Source organism: Hylobates moloch, unplaced genomic scaffold (genome assembly GCF_009828535.3).
Source record: "Hylobates moloch isolate HMO894 unplaced genomic scaffold, HMol_V3 SCAFFOLD_12, whole genome shotgun sequence".
In the NCBI taxonomy this organism is placed as follows: domain Eukaryota; kingdom Metazoa; phylum Chordata; class Mammalia; order Primates; family Hylobatidae; genus Hylobates; species Hylobates moloch.
Window position 1 is genome coordinate 78,861,344 of NW_026652287.1, and position 22,623 is coordinate 78,883,966.

Sequence of the window (22,623 nt, forward strand, 5' to 3'; positions counted from 1 at the left end):
GAATGATATAATATGTACCTTTTTGTGTCTGGCATTGTTTACTTAGCATAATGGTTTCAAGGTTCATGTATTTTGTAAGCATGCACCGGTACTTCATTATTTTTCATAAAAACCATATTCCATTGTTTGTTTATACCACATTTCGTCTGTTCATCGATTGATGGACATTTGATTTGTTTCCACATTTTGACTATTGGGAATAGTGCTGCGATGAATATAAAATATAGAATTTTTGGTTTGAACACTTGTTCTCTATTCTTTGGAGTATGTATCTACAAGTGGAAATGCTGGGTCGTGTAGTACTTGCATGTTTTACTTTTATGTTTTAATTATTGAAGAACTGTTTTCCATAGCAGCTGCACCATTTGACATTCCCACCAGAGATATATATGAAGGTTAATATTTCTCCACATTCTCGTCAACATTTATTTTCATTTGTTAAATGATTATAGCCACCCTAGTGTCTCTGAAATGGCATATCATTTTGGTTTTAATTCTCCCTAATGACTGATGATATTGAGCATTTTTCATGTACCGGTTGGACATTTGTACATGTTCTTTGAAAAAATGTCTACTGACATTTGCCAATGTATTAATTGGATTGTTTTTATTTTTTTGGTGATTTGCAAATGTTCTTTATGTACAGGAATACCTCATTTTATTGCACTTTTCAGATACTGATTTTTTTTCTTTCTTTTTCTTTTTTTACAAATAGAAGGTTTGTGGCAACTCTAAGTCAAGCAAGTCTACCAGAACCATTTTTTTCCAACAACGTGTGTTCACTTTTTGTCTCTATGTCACATTTTGATAATTCACACAATATTTCAAATGCTTTCATTGTTATTATACCTCGTTATGGTCATCTGTGATCAGCAATATTTGATGTTACTATTGTAGTCGGTTTTTTTTTTTTTTTGAGACAGAGTCTCAGTCTGTCACCCAGGCTGAAGTGCAGTGGTGCGATCTTGGCTCACTGCAACCTCTGCTGCCCGGGATTCAAGCAATTCTCCTGCCTCAGCCTCCTGAGTAGGTGGGATTACAGGTGCCTGCCACTGCACCTGGCTAATTTTTTTGTATTTTTTTGTAGAGATGGGGTTTCGCCATCTTAGCCAGGTTGGTCTTGAGCTCCTGATCTTGTGATCCACCTGCCTTGGACTCCCAAAGTGCTGGGATTACAGGCGTGAGCCACTGCACCTGGCCTTGTAACTGTTTTGAGGTACCACAAACCTCAGCAAACTTCATTGATAAGTATTGTGTGTTCTGACTGCCCCACCAACTGACTGTTCCCCTGCTTCTCTCCCTCTTCTTAAGCCTCCTTGTTCCCTGAGATGGAGCAATATTATAATTACATGAAGTAATTAATAATCCTACACTGGCCTCTAACTGTTGAAGTGAAGAGTCATGCATCTTTCATTTTAAATCAAAAGCCAGAAATGACTAAACTTAGTATGAAAGGCATGTTGGAAGCCAAGCTAGGTCAAAAGCTAGGCCTCTTATGCTGTGAATGCAAAGGAAAGGTTCCTGAAGAAAATTAAATATGCTACTCCAGTAAACACATAAATCATAAGAAAGGGAAACTATTTTATTACTAACATGGAGAGAGTTTTAGTGGTCTGGCTATAAGATCAAACCACCCACAACATTCCTTTAAGCCAAAGCCTAATACAGAATAAGGTCCTAACTCTTAAATTCTATGAAAGCTGAGAGAGCTGTGGAGGCTAAAGAAAAAAAGTTTGAAGCTAGCAGGGTTGGTTCATGAGGTTTAATAAAAGAAGTTGTCTCCATAACATTAAAGTACAAGGTGGAGCAACAAGTGTTGATGGAGAAGCTGCAGTAAATTTTCCAGAAGACTTGGCTAACGTATTTGGTTGCCACACTAAACAACATGCCTCTCTTATAAAGGAAACAGCCTTATATTGGAAGAAGATGTAATCTAAGACTTTCATAACTAGAGAGAAGTCTATATCTGGTTTCAAAGTTTCAAAAGACAGTCTGACTCTCTTGTTAGAGACTAACACAGCTGGTGACTTTTAGCTGAAGCCAATGCTCATTTACCATTCCAAAAATCATAGGGCCTTTTAGAATGATGCTTTATAAATGGAAAAATAAAGCCTAGATGACAGCATATCTGTTTACAGCATGGTTTATTGAATACTTTAAGCCAACTGTTGAGACCTACTGCTCAGAGTAAAAGAATCCTCTCAAAATATTATTGCTCATTGACAATGTGCCTGGTCCCTCAAAAGCTGTAATGGAGATGTACAAGGAAATTAATATTGTTTTCATGACAGCAAACATAACACCCATTCTGCATGCCATGGATTGAGGAGTAATTTTGACTTTCAAGTCTTATTATTTAAAGCATACATTTTGTAAGGCTATTGCTGGGATATATTGCGGTTCTTCTGATGGAACTGGGCAAAGTAAATTAAAAACTTTCTGGAAAGGATTCACCATTCTAGATGCCATTAAGAGCAATAGTGATTCATGGGAGGTAGTCAAGATATCAAGATTAACAGGAATTTAGAAGAAATTGATTCCAACATTGGTGGATGTTTGAGGGGTTCAAGACTTCCGTGGAGGAAGCCACTACAGATGTGGTGAAGATAGCAAGAGGACTAGCATGAGGAATGAAGTCTAAGATTTAATTAAATTCCTGCAATCTCATGATAAAATTTAACAGATGAGGATTTGCTTCTTATGGGTAGCACAGAAAGTGGTTTCTTGAGGTGGAGTGTGCTCTGCTTGGAGATGCTGTGGTCATTATTGAAATAACAACAAGGGATTTAGAATGTTACATAGTTGATAGGGCAGTGGCAAGTTTTGAAAGGATTAACTCTAATTTTGAAAGAAGTTCTATTGTGGGTAAAATGCTTATTAAACACTATTGCATAGTACAGAGAAATTTTTATTGAAAAGAAAAGTTAATAAATCTGGCAAGCTTCTCTGTTGTCTTATTTTAAGAAATTACCACAGTCACCCCAATCTTCAGCAACCACCACCCTGATTAGCCAGTAGCCAGCCATCAATGCCAAAGCAAGACCCACCACCAAAAGCAAAAAGATTACAACTTGCTGAAGATTCAGATTATTGTTAGCATATTTTAGCAAAAAATTATCTTTACATTAAGGCATGTGCTTTTTTTAGACATAATGTTTTTGCATATTAATAGACTACTGAATAGTGTGAACATAACTTTTATATGCACTGGGAAACCAAAAATTCATGTGACTCTGTTTACTGAACTGTTTGCTTTATTGCAGTGGTTGGAAACCAAATCCACAATATCTATGAGATAGGTCTGTATTCTGGACACCAGAACCTGACCAGATTTATGATTTGCAATTATTTTCTACCAATGTGTGGATTATCTTTTAAGACTCTTGATTGTGTCCTTTGATAGATAAACATTTTTAATTTTGATGAAGTCTAATGTATCTATTTTCTTTTGTCGCTTGTGTTTTTGGTATCATATCTAAGAAACGATTATGAAATCCATGGTTATGCAGATTTACCTCAGTTTTCTTCTAAGAGTTTTATAGTTTTAGCTCTTATCTTTGGGTCTTTGATCCATTTTTATTTACTTTTTACATATGATGTGAGATAAAAAAGTACAACGCATTGTTTTGCACATTGCAATCCAATTGTCCCAGCACCATTATTGGAAAGATTGCCCTTTCTCTTTTGCAAAGTCTTGTCACCCTTGTCAAAAATTAATAGGTCATAGATATTTGGTTTATTTCTGTACTTTCAAGTCTATTTCATATGTCTACCCTTATGGCAGTACCACATTGGCATTGATTACTGTAGTTTTGTAGTTACTTTTGAGATCAGGAAGTGTGAATTTTCCAGTTTTTTTAAAAAAAATTGTTTGGCTCTTCACTGTTCCTTGCAATCTTATATAAATTTTAGGATCAGCTTTCCATTTCTACCTAAAAGACGACTGGCTTTTGATAGAGAGTTCATTGATTCAATAAATTGCTTTGAGAAGTGTTGCTATTTAAGTAACATTAAGTCTGCCGATTCATGAACATGGAATGTCTTGCCATTTATTTAAGTATTTTTAAATTTCTCTCAACAATTTTAAGAAATTTTCAGTGTACAAGTTTTATATCTCATTTGTTACATTTATTCCTAAATATTTTATTCTTTTGATCTATTATGAATAAAAGTGTTTTCTACATTTTGGAGGATTGTTCATTGATAGTATACAGAAATGAAACTGACATTTCATTTTAACGTTGTATCCTGAATATTTTTCTGAATTTATTTCTGTAACAGTTGCATCTTATGGATTCTTTAGAATTTTACATGTTTAAGATCATGTCATTTAACAATAGAGATAGTTTTACATTTTCTTTTCTAATTTAGATGTCTCTTATTTCCTTTTCTTGCCTAAATACTTGGACTATAACTTACGGTACAATATTGAATAAAAGTGCAAAATGAAATTTTTGTCTTTTTCCTGATCTTAATGAGAAAAGTTTTATTCTTTCCACATTGAGAATCATGTTAGATGTGAGTTTCTCATAAATGCCTTTTATCTTGTTGAGGTATTTCCTTTTTATTCCTAGTGCGTTGACTGTTACTATAAAATGGTGTTAGATTTTGTGAAACGCTTTTCCTTCACCAGTTGAGATAATCATATAAGCTGACTTTTTGCTGTTGTTTTTCTTTTCTTTTTTAACCTTTGTTCATTAATGTAGTATATTATACAGATTTGTCTATGTTGAGTCATTCTTACATTCCTGGTATAAATCCCACTTGTTCATGGTCTATTTCTCACTTGGTCACGGTGTATAATCTTTCTAATATTCTGCTAGATTCACTTTGGTAGCATATTGTTCAAGATTTTTTTCATCTATAGAAGTAAGAGATATTGGTCTGTGTTCTTGTGGTAGTTTTGGCTTTTTATCAGCCTAGGCACATAGAATGAATTAGAAAGCATTCTCTCTTCTTCTAATTTCTGGAAGAGTTCAAGAAGAATTGAAGTTAATTTTTCCCTAAAATTTTGGTAGAATTAATCAGTAAAGTGATCTACTCTTGCACTTTTCTTTATTGGGAGGCTTTGTAGGGATATTTTACATTGTTTTAATTTGCAATTTCCCAAACATAAATGATTTGAGCACTTTTAAATGTACTAAACATATTCTTTTGTGACATGTCTGTTGAAATCGGTTCCTGATTTTTTAAATTGCTTAACTATATTTTTATTATTGGGTTTTAGGATTTGTTCATATCTCTTGGATACCAATGTGGCTTGCCTATTTAATTTCTTAGGTATCTTTTGAAGAGATTTTTAATATTGGTAGACTAATTTGTCAATATTTTCCTTTAATAGTTATTATTTTATGTGTTCTGCACAGTTAAGAACTCTTTAAATGCTCTAAATTTCAGTATTTTATTAGAAATGTGCAGTATAAATGATTTATCTCAGTTTGTGATGTGCCTTTTCAATCTTTTAATGATGTTTTCTGATGATCTGAAGTTCTTAATTTAACAAAGTTCATTATGTCAATTTTCCATCAATACTTAGTTCTTTCCATTTAAGAAATGCTTGCCTATCTGTACCGTGTGAAGATATTTTTCTATATGTTACACCAGAAGATTTACTGATTAACTTTCACATTTAGCTCTATGTTCCAATTCCAATTATCCAATTAGATACATACATCCAATTGGCTTACTATTATATATTAAACATAAATCCTTTTTCCCACTGAATTGTAGATGTGCCTTTGTTATAAATCAGATGACTGTACAGTCATTATGTGGTAGTATTTCTGGACTCTGCATTCAATTCCATTGGACTATTCACATATTATTTTACCAGTATCACAGTTATGATTACTGAAGCTCTATAATAAATCCTTATATATAGTAGTATAAGATTTTCAATTCAGTTAAACTTCTTCAAGAAGTTTTATGGCTACTATAAGACCTTTAGAGCTCCATATACATTTTTAATCAGCTTGTCAACTTACATTAAAATTGGTATTTAATTGTGCTATAAATCAGCATAAGGGAAATTTATATTTACTTCTCTAATATAAAAATATGATATTTTCTCCATTTTCTTAGGTTTTCTTAATTTTTCCTCAGCAATGTTTATAATATTTAATATAGATGTCATAAGCATATATTGTTAGGTTTAATATTTAATGTTCTTTGATGTTATTTTAAATGGTATTTATAATTATCTGTTTCTAATATATAGATAAGTTATTTATTTTTATATATTGATCATTTATCCAAAAATTGGTTGTTTGTTTATTAAATTTAAGACCATTTATCCTTTTTTAAAAATTTTTGCATACAGAAAAATGTATTTTGCAAATAATGACATGTTGATTTCTTCATTATTTATAAATACACAGACACACATACAAATTCCTGTGTGAATTTAATTAGATGGAAATTCTATTTTCCAGAATTTCTTTCTGTATATGATGTAAATAGAGAGTTGGTTCAGTGTTACTTGTGTAATAAATGAAAGATAGAAATGAAGTTGCAGCTGTTGGTCACGGAAGGTCCTCATATTCGGATGTGTTATCTGACAGAAACTGACAGATGTGTAACATAAAGAACTTGGCAATTTCTAGCTTTTTCTCATATCTCTCCATTCTATACCCAGTTTTTCATCCTGATAATGCCCTCAGACCCATAACCAGACCCTTGGCTGCAGACCCACAGACACACAACCACTTTCTATAAATCTCTCCATAAGTTTCATGTATTAGCTCCTTACTAAATATTAAGCTTACAATTATAAAGGACAGATAACTTAAACATCTAACTATTTTGTAAAAAGCAAAGAAACAACAAAATGTATTCTCAGGCATTCAGAAGAAAAAATTTTTAATATGCAGAAAGAATATATAATAGGTTTATATTTTATGATGGGTTGTCTGGAAAACATAAGGGTTGAAACTTGAGGAATTATATAAAGAAATAGTTATTTCAGACAAATTTGAAGAAAAAACACTATAATTAAATCATAAACTATTTTATATTTAAAAATGAAATGTCCTTCAACTTCTAGAGACATTAACAATGTAGACTATTTTAATTTTAGCGCTATTAAGTATGTAGTTTGCAAATATATAAATTGCTACAAAATATTTTAAAGTACCATATAATAGTTAAAATCTTACACATTAAATTTGAGATTAAAATGCACTTCATTGTATTAATGATATTTAATTTCCAGTTCAATTTTTTATGTTTTAAAACTGTTCAGTTTACATAAAAATATAAACACATAAATTGTTCAGCTATGAAACCCATATGTAAGCAGAGAAATAAGGAAATTTTGAAAATAATAAAACAATTGTAAGCAATACTTATTGAATAGATGATATGAAGTTCTTAATGGTTTCATCATGAATGTTTACATTAGTCATGCCAAGACCTTTGGCATAATTTTGATAAAATGCTTAAGAAAGCTGTATCATCTCTACTAAAAATACAAAATTATCCGGGTGTGGTGGTGTATGCCTGTAATCCCAACTTCTAGGGAGGCTGAGGCATGAGAATTGCTTGAACCTGGGGAGCGGAGGTTGCGGGGAGCCGAGATTGAGCCACTGCACTCCAGCCTGGGCAACAAGAGCGAAACTCCATCTCAAAAAAAAAAAAAAAAAAAAAGAAAGCTGTATCTTGCAGATACATTTTAATAAAATAAAATCATAGAAATCTCAATTGTATGCACCTAAATTTTTAATAAAGTAATTCTTTGACCAATAAATACCTAACCTATAGTCTTAGGAATAGGCAGCAAAAACAAGTTAATTTCCCAAATTTTAGACCAATTCAAACTCACTTGAACCAACATTTTTACTAGCTCTTTGCAACCTGTGCTCTGAATTTTCTTTCAATTCAGTCCATTTTCATTCTCATTGAACTTCTCCTAATTAACCTTTTTCTAATCAATTCCAAAATCCTCTGGTCTGTTAGAAATGCCCAGAATCAGCTTGCCATCTCATCACCCCAACACCAGAATGTTAAATTCTTACTGTTTAAGCTAAAACCACCACAGATTTTTCTTCCCTTGGGAAGAGCTTTTGTGATCATTGAATTGAAATAGCTGCCTTTGCCTAGTTACATCTAATTTTTTTTAATGCTTTACTGGCATAGCCTGAAACTATTACTAGCTACTTCATTCTGGATTTTGCCTGGCATCAACATTGTACTCTGACACTACCAATGTAGATGATACAGAAGTAAACTAGGTGAAGCAATAGACATAACATCAGTAGAACCAAGTTACACTCCTATACCATTAATTTCTCTGTAATGTTTATTGTGACCTTTAAACAATCTGACTGTTAATTTCATCCTCTGTAAATTGGGACCAATGGAAATGAGATCAGAAGGCTATGAGAATAAGATGATATAGGTACAAATACTCTGTAACATACAAAGTATTCCAATTACAAAATATGCCAATTTTGAAAATATTTTTGTAATATTCTGACATACTGCACTGATGTTTTTCTCCTGTAGAAGCAGTATTACTTATGGTGGTTGGAATAGTTAATATGAATTATTATTATTAAGCTTTAGGTGTATAATGGATTGTATAGGCCTTTGTGAGTCCTCTAGAAGAGCATTATGACAATCCCTCTCTCTCTCTCTCTACCTCTACCCCATATATGTGTGTGTGTCTGTATATATATACATATATATATAGTTAGTAAGCAACCATCTTACAAATAAACTTTTCATTATAATTTATTAATTTGTTTATTATAAGTAAATGTACCTGCTTTTTTTTCTTTATATAAAATTATGCACTAAGAAGCTTATGCAAACAGGGTTAATGTTGAGATACAAGTATTCTACCTTATTGTTAAAAATTGTGTGCTAGAACAATAGTACAAATGGCAAGAGCCCTTTTTTCATATTGTGTTCCATGAATTTCATCACAAATAAACAACCTCTTCAAAGTGCTATCTCGAACCTGTACCTGATTCTCAGAGCTGAATATTTTTGGCCTATGCAACACCATCGTATCTCCTTTCCATAGGCAACCTAAACTTCACAACTCCCTCATTGAACTGACATTCTTTTTAAAATGTACTTTTTCTGTATTTGGACCTTAGTTAATAACTAATTTAAAATTTTCAATTAACTGACTCAGAAATCTGCTATCCTCCTCTATTTCTCCTTTATCACCTCTGCCCTCAGATCTGAAGAAGTCTTAATTTTATCTGTTAAATACCTCCCCGATGTGTTCCGTCTTATCCATTTACTATTACTGACTTATTCGGGGCCACATACATGCTGAGGCTAAAGGCCAGCAAACTTTCCTTGTAAAAGACCAGAGAGTAAATATTTTAGGATTTTTAGGTCATATAACCTCTGTACCAATTACCTACTTCTGCTGTTACACCCTGAAAGCAGCCACAGACAACACATAAGCAAGTGGGTGCTGTTGGGTTTCACAAAAATTTTGTTTACAAAAGACCACTGAAGCGGCAATTCATGTCTAATCCTGTAATCACCCTCTCAAATCCATACTCCACATTTTATTTTCTGCATTGAAAAGAAAATCTGACTATATTTCTCTCTTTTAGTGGTTCTTTATTATTTGTAGATGCTCAAGGTTTGTCTTTCATAATGTAAGTCCTGGCTAAAATTTCAAATTTATTTTGAGAACCCTGGTATACTCATCTACAGTTCTAAAGTTGCTAAAGTACTTGCAGTTCTTGGCTCCTTACTCATGAATTTGGTAAACATTTATTAAGTACATAATATCTGCCAGTGTGGACTATTTTCTTTTGTGTGAATCTCTCTCTAGACTGAACACCTGGGGTGTATCAATCTGGTAGCCCAAATTTGCCTCCTCCAGTTTCACTTAAGAGCTTCACATTTTTACTTATTAAATTTTATAATCTTCCCAAGGTTTCATTTTTAGCTCTTGATTTTCCATCACTATATATTTGATCTACTTTTATCACTTCAATGCTCACTCATAGTTGCCTGAATCTAAAATACATATTTCTGGTTTAAATTTCTGCTTTAGTTTCAATTCTGTATTTACTGTTGTCACATACAAATCCTTTGAAGTCATCTCCAACTGGACATACCCAAAACCTGAACCATTAGCTTCCTTTATTTCTTATCTTGATTAGCACAGCTAAAAATCAATTACCCAAAGACTCTCAGTTGAATGTAATAAAGCCTACATCTTAAGGGTGACAGGAATCTTTATCAAAATTTGAAACTCAACTTTTATTTATTTCAGCTCATTAATACATTAAGATGAACAGCCTCTGTTCTATCTACCTACCAGAGGAAAAGGTAAATTCTCTATGGATGAATATATTTTAAGGCTCTATATTTTTAATGAAAAATGTGATGCATTCTAAAGAAAAATAATATTAAGGTATGCTAAGGGATAAATAAATGAATGACACAATCCAAGGTTAAAAAAACAAAAAAAAAAACAGAAATACAAAGATACAAGTGATACAAATATTGTAATTAACGGTTAAGCATTTTTTAAAAAATAATCATGATTTGACAGTCAAAAAAAGGAGATTAAAAAGGAGAGCGTGAAATATAGGAAAGGTGTGATAAAATAGAATTAGAGTATATGAAAATGAATTAAATAAGGCCGGGCTTGGTGGATCACACCAGTAATCCTAGCACTTTGGGAGGCCGAGGTGGGCGGATCACGAGGTCAGGAGTTTGAGACCAACCTGACCAACATGGTGAAACCCCATCTCTACTAAAAATACAAAACTTAGCTGGGCGTGGTGGCATGTGCCTGTAGTCCCAGCTACTCAGGAGGCTGAGTCAGGAGAATTGCTTGAACCTGAGAGGCAGAGGTTGCAGTGAGCTGAGATCATGCCATTGCACTCCAGCCTGGTGACAGAGTGAGACTCCATTAAAAAAAAAAAAAGAAATGGATATTCTAGAACTGAAAAATACAATAATCAAATTAAGTATTATTATATGGATTAAACAACAGATTAAATAGAGTAGAAGACAGAAATTGTAAATAATAATTAAATTAAACATAATTCCAAAGAAAATTAAGAAAAACTGTATATAGAGAGAAAAAGAATAGAAAATACAGAAAGACTATACTACAGAGGTAAAGCACAGTAAAAATGGTCTAGCATACATATGAGTCCCAGAGCAAGAGAAAGTAAAAGAAACAATATATAAAGACACAGTGACTATAAAATTTTCAAAATTGAGGAAAGATACTAAGCCATAGATTAAAGAAGCTCTGTAAACCCAAAGTAGGACAAATCAAGGGAAATTACAGATTGAAATAAGTTAATAAAATTACTGTAAAACACAGATAAAAAATTTTAGAAGTGATCAGAGTGAAAAAGAAATATTATATTTTGAGAACAATAAAATAGATAATTTACTTCTCAACAGAAAACAATAAAATGAAATATTTAAATGCTGAAAGAAAATAACTGACCACAGAATTCTAAACCCAGTGAAAACATTCATTAAAATGAAAGCAAATATGAAAAACTTTCACTTCTAGCCATGACAAAATAACAAGTTCCCAACTTACATTCTGTTCATAAAAACACTAGAAAACTGGACAAAATATATGAAACAACTGCTTTCAAATACTGGACAAGAAATACATAACTATATTCCCTAAAATAGTGAAAGAAAAGAGTGTTACAACCATCCTGAAATTCTGCCTGGAGGCACTTTCTGGACTGTGGTTTAGAAAGGAGAAACTGAAGCAGTGCAAACTCAGATCACCTCTAGGTTTGTCTGATTCAAAAGAGACCAGTTTGGACAGTCTGAAGCAGCTGGAATTAACAGGGAAGGGTACTGGAAAAGGCACCTAAAAGGAAAAATGATAGGCTAAATAAATATCAAATAAGATACTGAGAAGAAAAAACAGAGACAGAACAGAGATCCTGAAGTCAGCATAGAGATTACTTTGACTCTTTGGCTGAGTACTAAGATCCACATGAGGGAAAAAGGGAACTTTCATGAGGGTGTGAACTCAACAGCTCACACAGGGCAGAGAAATAATCAGTTTCTGACCTACTCAAGCAGAGGAAACTTGCTGAACACCCAGAGCATTTAGTGGAGACCTCAGAGAGGTCATGCCTTAGGAAGAAAGCTAAAATAATCCTATAGTAATGGCTACTCTAGATGCACTCTAATGAAGCTAAAAGATAAATCTTAAAATGAAGTTGATCTCAGATAAATAAATCTTCATGCCAATATAAAATTCAACACATTTCAAAAGAAGACAACAACACTCAGGTGCTCAACAATATAATATTCACAATGCCCTGCATTTTTCTTTCTATGATCAGGAAGAAAATCATTAATAGAAAAATAACAGAAATAGCAGAGATGATAGAATTAGCAGAAAGGACTTCAAAAGAGCTATTATAAGTTCAAGCATTTAAAGGTAAACAAACACATAACTGAGAAAGAAATAGAAGATAGAAAACAAAACAACATTCTGAAGTTAAAGGCCCACTATCTAAAAGGAAAAATGATAGGCTAAATAAATATCAAATAAGATACTGAGAAGAAAAGAACAGTGTATAAAGTGACATAGCAATAAAATTATCAACACCCATACTGAAACAAAGAAAAAGAAAAAGTTAAATATCTGAGTTTTGGTTAACTGTGAGAATATTAAGAAGTCTAACATATGTATAAGTGAAATCTTTATTAAAAAGAAAATAGGTTTAAGGTGGGCAGAAGAAATATTTCAAAGATTAACGGCCCTAACTATAGACTGAAACTCTAAATCATATATTAAAGAAACTCAATGAACCCAGCCAAACTACAACAAATTTTTCACAGGTATTTTTCCATGAAAATTGCCAAACTAATTTTAAAAAGCATATTGAAATGCAGAGGAATAAGAATTGTCAAAGCAGTCTTGGAAAAAATCAACAAAGTATGAAAACATACTACCAAATTCAAGGCTTATGATGAAGCAGCAATGTTAAATAAGATAGCGCAATATTGTCATAAGGACAAAGTAAACCAGTTGAACAAGACATAGATTCTATTAACAGAAGACCTGTTGCATATTGATTGATGAGAGTTGCTACTACAGTGACATGAGCAAAGGATCAGTTTAATAAATCCTGTTGGGTCAACTAGATATTCACATTGAAAAAAAAAATCTTGACCCCAACCTAACGATATACATAAAATGTAATTCCAGATGGAGTACATAAGCGAATGTTAAAAGCAACAAACAAAGCTTTTAGATGAAAATACAGGAAACTCTCTTTACAATTTTGGAGTCAAGGAAGATTTCTTACAGTAGACACAAAACAAACCATCCATAAGGGCAAAATGCAAAAGATTGTACTACATAGGAAAAATAACACATGCCCAATATATTTTATTATGATGCTACAGTAACCTTGATATCAAAACCAGCAGGTATAGCTCAAGAGAAAAATTACAATACAATCTTAGAGGACAACAGGAATGCAAACACCTTAATAGAATATTATCAAACCAAATCCAGTAATTGATTTTAAAATATTACATTATATTAGAGTTCATTTATTTCAAAAATGCTAATATAATTTAATTAAAATACACATTGTCTAGGTACAGTGGCTCATGCCTGTAATTCCAGCACTTTGGGAGGCTTAGGTGGGAGGATTCCTTGAGGCCAGAAGTTTTCCACTAGCCTGTGCAACAAAGCAAAACCCTCCCTCTACAAAAACTAAAAAATTAGCCAGGCATGGTGGCACACACCTACAGTCCCAGCTACTTGCAAGCCTGAGGCAAGAGGATTGCTTGAGCCCAAGAGTTCAAGGCTGCAGTGAGCTATGATTACACTACTGCACTCCAGCCTGGGTAACAGAGGGAGACTTTGTCTCAAAAACAACAACAACAGCAAAAATACACGTTGATATAAATCATGTAAACCACATTAACAAATTGATAGAAACTTGCCCTCTCAGTATGTATAAACAATATAACACAAAAACCTAGACAAAATTCACCATCCATTCATGGTTACAGTAATTAAAAAGTAAACCAAAAGTAGAAGAGAACTTCCTTACCCTAATAAATAACTTTGTCTAAAACCCTACAGCAAACATTAGATTTATTGGTAACATATTATAGCATTTTTCTTAAAGGGAAGAGAATAAGAGTCCTTACTTTTAGTGGATAATCCACCCAAAGCAATAAGTAAGCATAAAAACTGAAAATGATAGATGTTGGAAAAAAATAAAAGCTACTTTTCATGGATTTTATGTTTGTCTCTAGAGAAAATTGTTAAAATCTGCAAATTATTATTATTAATTAGAAAACGGAATTGCCAGATATTTAATCCCTCTACAGAAGTTAATTTATTTCATTTTTATGAGGAAACGTAAGTTTTAAAATAGTAGAATTTACAACATTAAAATTGGTATTAAATTAGATCTAGGAAAAATGTGCCTTGCCTTTATTAGAAAATATATTAAATTTTTATTAGAATGCTTAGAGGAAGAACCAAATAATGAAACTTTAAGCCAGATTGATAGAATCAAAGTCAAAATAATGCCAATTTTCCTCAAAATTAATTTTAAAAAGTAATAAATGATATCAATAGATCAAGCAGGTTTTTGTTTTGCTGGAAATTTACAAGGGGACTCTAAAATATATATAAGCATGTTAAAGATTAAGAATAATCAAAACATTTTGGGAGTAGAAGGAAGAATTTGTGGGGAAACGCTCTTTCAGATATTAAAATATATTAGAAAGTCACATTATTAAGCAGTATGCTATTAATGCAGGAATAAAGAGGTCAAGCAGAATGAAGACTTTTAGAAACAGATATGTGCATATGTGAAAAAATGATAGAGCTAGAATTGAAGGTTGATGGGGAAAGAAGAGGCTCTCAATAACTGCTGGGAAACTGATCATTAGTGTAGAAAAATAGAATTAGATTATGTCTTATACCATAAATAAAAATTATTTTTAGAAAATGAAGGCAAATATAAAATGATTAAATTTTATTAACTTATACATATAGAGAATATAAAGAAAAAATGATAGAATTGGACTACACTAAAATAAGCTTCTCATATGAAAAGAAAAAACCTCCCTAAAATTCAAAATATAAGCTACAAGCTGGGAGAAGATATTGATAGTATATAGTAGCCAATGCAGTATTAATATTCAAGAATTCCACTTAATCAAAAGGAAAGATTGAAAAATAAATAGATTATGGGCAAAAGATCTGTGAAGGCATATCAGAGAAAAGGAAATATGAATGGCCAATAAATATGTGACATTTTTCTCAAATTTCTAAGTATAAGAAAAATATAAATTTAAATCTCAAAAATATATCGTTGGTATCCACCACATTGACAAAAAATTATTAAGATTTGTTGTGATTTATTTTCTTATTCCAAGTACATATAAACATCAATGACTAATTTGGTGCTATTTTGTTTTTACAAAATGCCTTAAATTATAAATATGTCCAATCTACAAAACCTGGATCCAATTCTTATCACAGGAGAAGCTTACCCAAGAGAAGCCTATGTATGTGTGACAATGTTCGTAACAGCATTGTATGTAATATAAAATAATCAGAATAATGCAAATATCTTAAGACAGAAGAATGGGTTTAAAATATTAATGCGGCGGGGCGTAGTGGCTCACGCCTGTAATCCCAGCATTTGGGGAGGCTCAGGTGGGCGGAACACAAGGTGAAGCGATCGAAACCATCTTGACCTACATGGTGAAACTAAAAATACAAAAAAAAATTAGCTGGGTGTAATGGCACGTGTCTGTAGTCCCAACTACTCAGGAGGCTGAGGCAGGAGAATCGCTTGAACACGAGAGGCGGAGGTTGCACTGAGCCGAGATCACGCCACTGCACTCCAGCCTGGCGACAGAATGAGACTCCATCTAAAGAAAAAAAAAATTACTGCAATTGAACACAATCATGCCTGTAATCCCAGCACTTTGAGAGGTCAAGGCGGGCAGATCACTTAAGGTCAGGAGTTCAAGACCAGCCTGGCCAACATGGTGAGACTCCATCTCTACTAAAAATACAAAAATTAGCCAGGCTTGGTGGTGGGTGCCTGTAATCCCAGCTACTTGGGAGGCTCAGGCAGGAGAATCTCTTGAACCCAGGAGGCGGAGGTTGCAGTAAGCCAAGATCAAGATCGCGCCACTGCATTCCAGCCTGGGTGACAGAGCAAGATTCCGTCCAAAAAAAAAAAAAATTGATGAGAAACTAATTTCAGTTACATAAATAAATCTCAAATTTTACTCTTAAACTAAGAAAGCAAGTGTCAGAAGTACATATTAAAGCATGATTCTATGTATAAAGCATCAAAAACAGGTAAAACTAATATACATGGTAAAACTATAAAGAATAGCAATATAATGGTAAACACAAAACACAAGATAGTAGTTACCTTGGTTGTGCAGCTAGGGATAAATATCAGATGGGGGAGAGAAATAGGTGATGGCAAAGTTACCTTAATACTTGATTTCTGATGCTGGATTGTGGGTATACTGGTGGCTTTATTAATAACCTTTACAGCATGCATACTATTTCATAATGAAGTTCTAAGATTTCTTAAGCCCATAGCTAAAACTCAGTCACCTCACTGATTAAAGAGAGTGACTGGAAAAATAGCCCTACTCTAGCTTCATGGATTTCCCTTGGTGGTGATGAGATACTTATATTAATAGATGTGATTCAAACTGTTCCTACATAAATCTTTCAAGTTACTCAGTATTTCTAGAGTCTACTCAACTAGACTGGTAGCCCTTGAAATAGTCACAGCTATTTTTAATACATCTTAATTGTCTATTAACATTATCAAGCCATGGCATTTGAAGGCATAGAAGAGGGGGATTCACCCACCGTGTGATCTTCAAAAAATTACTTAACATTTCTGTGTCTCAGTTTTTGCAAAAATGTTTGTTTTTATTTATACTATTGGCTTCCTGATACTCAAATCTAGTTATTCAGTTCTACTTAGGATAGATGTGGGGACACACATCCAGGACATCTATGGTCCAGGAGATGTCGTTTTTTTGCACCCATAGTAGGTTCCCGCCACCTGGAGTGAAAGCATGCCCACAGACAGAGAACAATCACTCATGTCCCTATCACCTCTAGCATGTCTTCAATATCCAAAAGACTTAAATATACAAATGGAAGTATGCCCAGATGCATGACAGACATTTATGCTGGGGCCAGGGGTAGAAAACCTGGTGTCCTTACCCTTTTTATTAGTTCAATGTCCAATAAATGAACCTTCCCTTTAGGAGTCCACCAATTTATGGTTCTTTATTTAGTATTAGGTGAACTAGGAACAAGTAGTACAGATTGCATAAAATATTGAAGCAAACCCATATGGTCCGCTCTGCAAAAAGCCATCAAGAAGTGTCCCGGAAAGAATCAAATGTATTTTTCAGCCCTTATCAAAACACTAAGAACCACTGCAGAATCAAATTTCAAAGTAGAGGTTTTGATTGTCTACCATCCTTCTCTCCACAACTGTATTATTAAAGTAGTTTTATTTTGTTGAAAACACAGACTCTTCTCCCACCCACACTCAACCCTCTATGGCTTTGGGTAACTCGATTAGTCTCTCTGGATACACTTTTCAAATAAGTTGAATGAAGCAGTTGAACTATAATTCTCCATGTGTTCTATTAGATAGAAATCCTTCCTCTGATTTCAAAGGGAATTAATGTAAACTTTAATGTTGCCCTTGCTTTAATAGCAAACTAGTTTTCACCACGGTATATTCCTTTTATAATAGAGTATTTGAAACATATATCATTTGTTTCCTTTCTAAGACCTTTAGCTAACATTAGCTCAAACTACTTTTATTTTGCCCCTGAGATAGATTCACCTAAATGATATTTTCCTTGCTAACCTCAACAGCCTGACACAGTATATTACTTTTTGAGTAACTGTCCTCCTTTTCATTTCCAATATTTTCTTAGCCATATCTTTAAGAAAAGGCTTTTGTAAAGCCACATAGAAAACTACTAGCTCTTTATTTTCCTTTCTTCGGAAATTGTGAAGTTTCGTCGTTCAATTATGGGGCTCTAACTCTCTGCTCCAGAGACTTGACTCCCATCAGTATTCATTTTTTTTTCTTGTCCCACTTCTAGATTATCATTATTAAATCCCATGGATGTTCAGTATAAAAATCAACACAGCTAATTTCTTATCTAATTCTGATACAGGGAGCCTTCATGTTTTTTCTTTACCAGTTGGTTATAAAATCACTAGCAGTAATCCCAGGACAAATGATCTTGAGAAAGATGAATGAAGAGAAAGAAAAATGATGGCTCTACTGTCTTCAAGAGCATTTTCTAGAAAATAAAACAAAACAAAAAAAAATAGTGTTCATCATTTTTTTTTTACCACCAGAATTGGATATTTCTTAACTTGAAAGAATAATACAAACAAATGTTTTTATGAAAAAAAAAAGCTTAACTACACGTTCCCTAAAAACTAAATTATTCATCTCCTGGATGATTACAGTGTAAGAATACTACATGCAAGACAGATGACTGTTGTCATTTTACGTATTAAAAAAGTTCTGTATCTAGGCACGGTGACTCATACCTGTAATCTCAGCACCTTGGAAGGTCAAGGTGGAAGGATCACTTGAGCCCAGGAGTTCAAGACCAGCCTGGGCAACATGGCAAAAAAAAAAAAAAAAAAGAAGAAAGAAAGAAAAATTAGCCCAACATTGTGGCATGCACCTGTAGTCCCAGCTACTAAAGAGACTAAGCTGGGAGAATCACCTGAGCCTAGGAATTGGAGGATGCAGTGAGCCATGATTGAGCCACTGCACTCTAGCATGGGCTACAGAGTTAGACACTGACTTCTCCCATCAAAAATAAATAAAAGTTCTTATAACATGAATTAACACCCTTCTACCTTTAATGCTCTTAGGTGAAGAGTCTATGGCCCACTATTGGCTTAAATGGATGAGATGATGGGAGGAAACCCAATAACCCAGAAATCTGGAAAAAAAAATAGTAATAGCAGAAGTAGCAGCAATGATAATGATAAAATGATAATAATCGTCATTAAGTTCTTGCTATGTGCTTGGAACTAGCACTTTATGTGCACTGCTTTTTTTAAATCCAGAAAAAAAACCTAATGATAAATGTTGTGTTCTTATGTACTTATTTTAGATGACAAAACTGAGACTTGGAGGGGTTTTGTACATTTTTCAAGGTGACATAGCCAATTAGTGGTGTAGCTGGAATTCTACCCAAATTCTGGCACCAGAAAACATTTAATTATCTGTCCTGCAAAGAGAGCAAAAAGTCAGTATCTTGAGAAACACAGATATAAAGTGAAAAGAATAGTAAGATATGCATCTATATAAAAAATAAACAAAAAATAGAAAAATTTAGAGAAGTCAATTATTTTTCTTTTTTAAAGAAATAATCCTGGGTAATGATATTTATAAATAGCTTTTACCAGACAACTACTGTGGCTACTAAAGATATAAAGTTTGATGATGTATGAGTCTTGATTAAATGTAACTCTTTTTATTATTATTAATTTATTTATTTATTTATTTTGAGACAGTCTCACACTTGTTGCCCAGGCTGGAGTGCAGTGGCGCGATCTCGGCTCACCACAAGCTCTGCCTCCCGGGTTCATGCCATTCCCCTGCCTCAGCCTCCTGAGTAGCTGGGACTACAGGCGCCCGCCACCACGACGGGCTAATTTTTTGTATTTTTAGTAGAGACGGGGTTTCACCGTGGTCTCGATTTCCTGACCTCGTGATCCGCCCGCCTCGGCCTCCCAAAGTGCTGGGATTACAGGTGTGAGCCACCATGCCCGGCATGATTAAATGTATCTCTTTAGTATCATTGATCAACTAGGGAATTCTGGCCTTTCCAACAACATGCAGAATTTTCTTGATACCTCTCTCACGTTAAGTATTCTTTCTGTGGTTTACAGAAACCTTGGCTAAGTTTCCACTTAATGAATTTCTAGTTCTAATGTCCCTAATTCCCAGTCTTGCCATAAGACACACTTTTCTCCTCAGTGCCCCAATCCAATTTAGTTTCTATTCTGATCCTGTAGCCTAAAATAGATGGCAAAGGAAGCATGAAAGTAGTAAATAGATGAATCCAATAAAAAAGGAATAAAGAAAATATTGAAAATGAGATCTTGATCAGAGCAAAATGTGAAGAAAAATTAATAACACTTTTTTAACAAAGAAAGAGGAAACAAAACATTAAATAGATTTTTTTAAAGTTCTGAAAATAATATTTTTAAAATACCATACAATCAGGGGATAAGTTAATTCTCAATAGCAAAAGTACTCTAGATATAAAAGTACTTAAGGAATGGAATAATAAGAGTGACAGAGAGAACAATTGACCCAATCTTCCTTTTAATAAAAATGAGTCTGCTTCAATAGGCAAAGAGATGATACACACTCACTGCAAAGTATGATGTTGTGTCAGCCCAGTAGATCCAGGAGGACGTCTTCAACACATTCCCAAGAGCTGAGAGAGAATTTAGGAAGAGGAGGGAGAGTTAAAACCTTAGTATAGCTACAGTCACCGTATAAATAAAGTCTTCTTAATATTTATGTACAGAAAATGCTATTAATTCTAAAGTTAAGCACAATATACATGTAAACCCCATTTCTTATTTTAGCCTGCAGTCTCCCTCAAGGAACATTGGGATACAAACTTCTGATACCATTCGTGTTGCCAAGGATTCTGGCCACTGAAATAGAAAGATTGCTAGGTAAGATGTGAAGTAAACAGGAAAATAAATTGACTAAAATATTAATGACAAAATCAGTGTCTGGAGCAGAAATTTTAAAACCTGTATTTGTATTCTATTGACTAATTTCTTCTAAAATAAGCATACTTTTTTTCTACGTTCAGCTATTGGTAAATAGGATAAATGTGCCGTTTTAATCACTGGAATCTAGAAAGTATGCTAGGCATATATTTAGAATAAAGATCCATATTAAGTGGATATTATAATAATCCTTTCATCCAAAGATATTTATTGGACAACAAAATTACAGGGTTACTTAATTCTTCTACGTCTTCTCTTCCTCCTTCTTCTCCTTTTCCTCCACCTCAGCCTCCTCCCTCTCCTCCCCTTCCTCCTTCTCCAACTTCTTCATCTCCTTTTTATCCTGTTGTTTTTCTTCCTTCTCTCTCTTCTCCTCCTCCTCTCCTTCACTAAATAACTGAAAGAAAATTTAGACCAAATTCTATTATCTTATTTCTCCAGCTATGAAATAATTTTAAAATAAGGTTTGGAGACTATTTTGGAAAATAGAAAGTGAATATTTACATGAAGTCACAAGTCTGGGGTGCATTATTTTTACACTTCTACCTCCAATGTTAAACTTCCTATTATTCAAGCACAGCCCAAACACAAGTGTTTGTCACTTAGAAGGATATATTTATATCACGTTGCCTTCTTTTCCCATAAACTTAGAATAAGGATCTTAATCTTAAACATTACATAAGTAGAAGAGATTTAATTAAAAACTTGAAGAAATGTGTTACTGTTAATTGAATTCTTGCTACATTTACCTTTGCACACCAATGTTAATAAAACTCCAGTTCAAAGTGGATGGGTTTGGGGAATTAAGATAGCTATTTATTTCCCTACCTGAGATGCCAAGATAATCTTCTCAGTAAAATAAAGAACCCAATTAGGAGAGTTCTCATTTGTAGCTATTGATCAGGTTTACACAAAATGCTAGGATTTCTAAATCAAACAAATAAGAGGTTCAAAGGCCTTTAAACGAGGTTGAAGGAGTGAGAAAGGGAAATAGTTCTCTCCGTTTTGAAAGCCTTTCACCTGTGGAGCAGATAATGGACGGGCCCCTCTCCCAGCTGGGCTCCGCTCCCGCCCTAGCCTGGCGCGCGGTCCCTTCCCCCCACCCGCTGAGCCTTCCTGTTCGGTATCTCGGTATTATCAAGCTATAAATTGCCTGAGAGCTTAGAGACAATCAGGTCACCACCGCCCTCACAAGGGAAAAGCTTCTTACTTCCGAGCAGAACGGTTCAGCTGGGAAGAGAGGAAGCAGGGAGAGAATCTATGCTTTAGTCGTCACTGCTCTGGCAAGGGGTCGAGAGAGATGCGGGGAGGGGGGGGGGGTAGCAAAAAATAAAAATAAAAAGCATCTCCAACAATGTTGCATTTAACCCAAGTGTACAAACTTATTGGTCGCTGCAATGGAAACTCCCAGTGCACTCTCCACGGCCTGGCAGCCGGCGCTGATGGGTGGAGTCGCGCTCCCGGCCCCACCTATGGGACGGAGCTGCTTCTCCTGCATCTCGGCTCCACCGCACCCTTCGCGGGAAGTCCCCAGGTTTCCAGCAAAGCTCAGCTTATCCAGCCCCCGCTTCCAACCCGGAACCCCAGAAGAACAGCATGATGAGCCTCCGGCAGCCAGGTGGGCCACCTCCCCGCGGCTCAGTTTGAGGACACTTGTGCGGAACCCTTTCACATCCCCACCCTGCCCAGCTTTCACAACTCCGCCGGGTTAAATGGCCAAAGACAAACTTCTGCCTCTCCTGTCCCCGGTCCCAGCTTTTCAAAAACCCACAGCTGGCGAACCCACACACATAGAAACTCCTAGGTCGCTGTTGCAGTCTGGG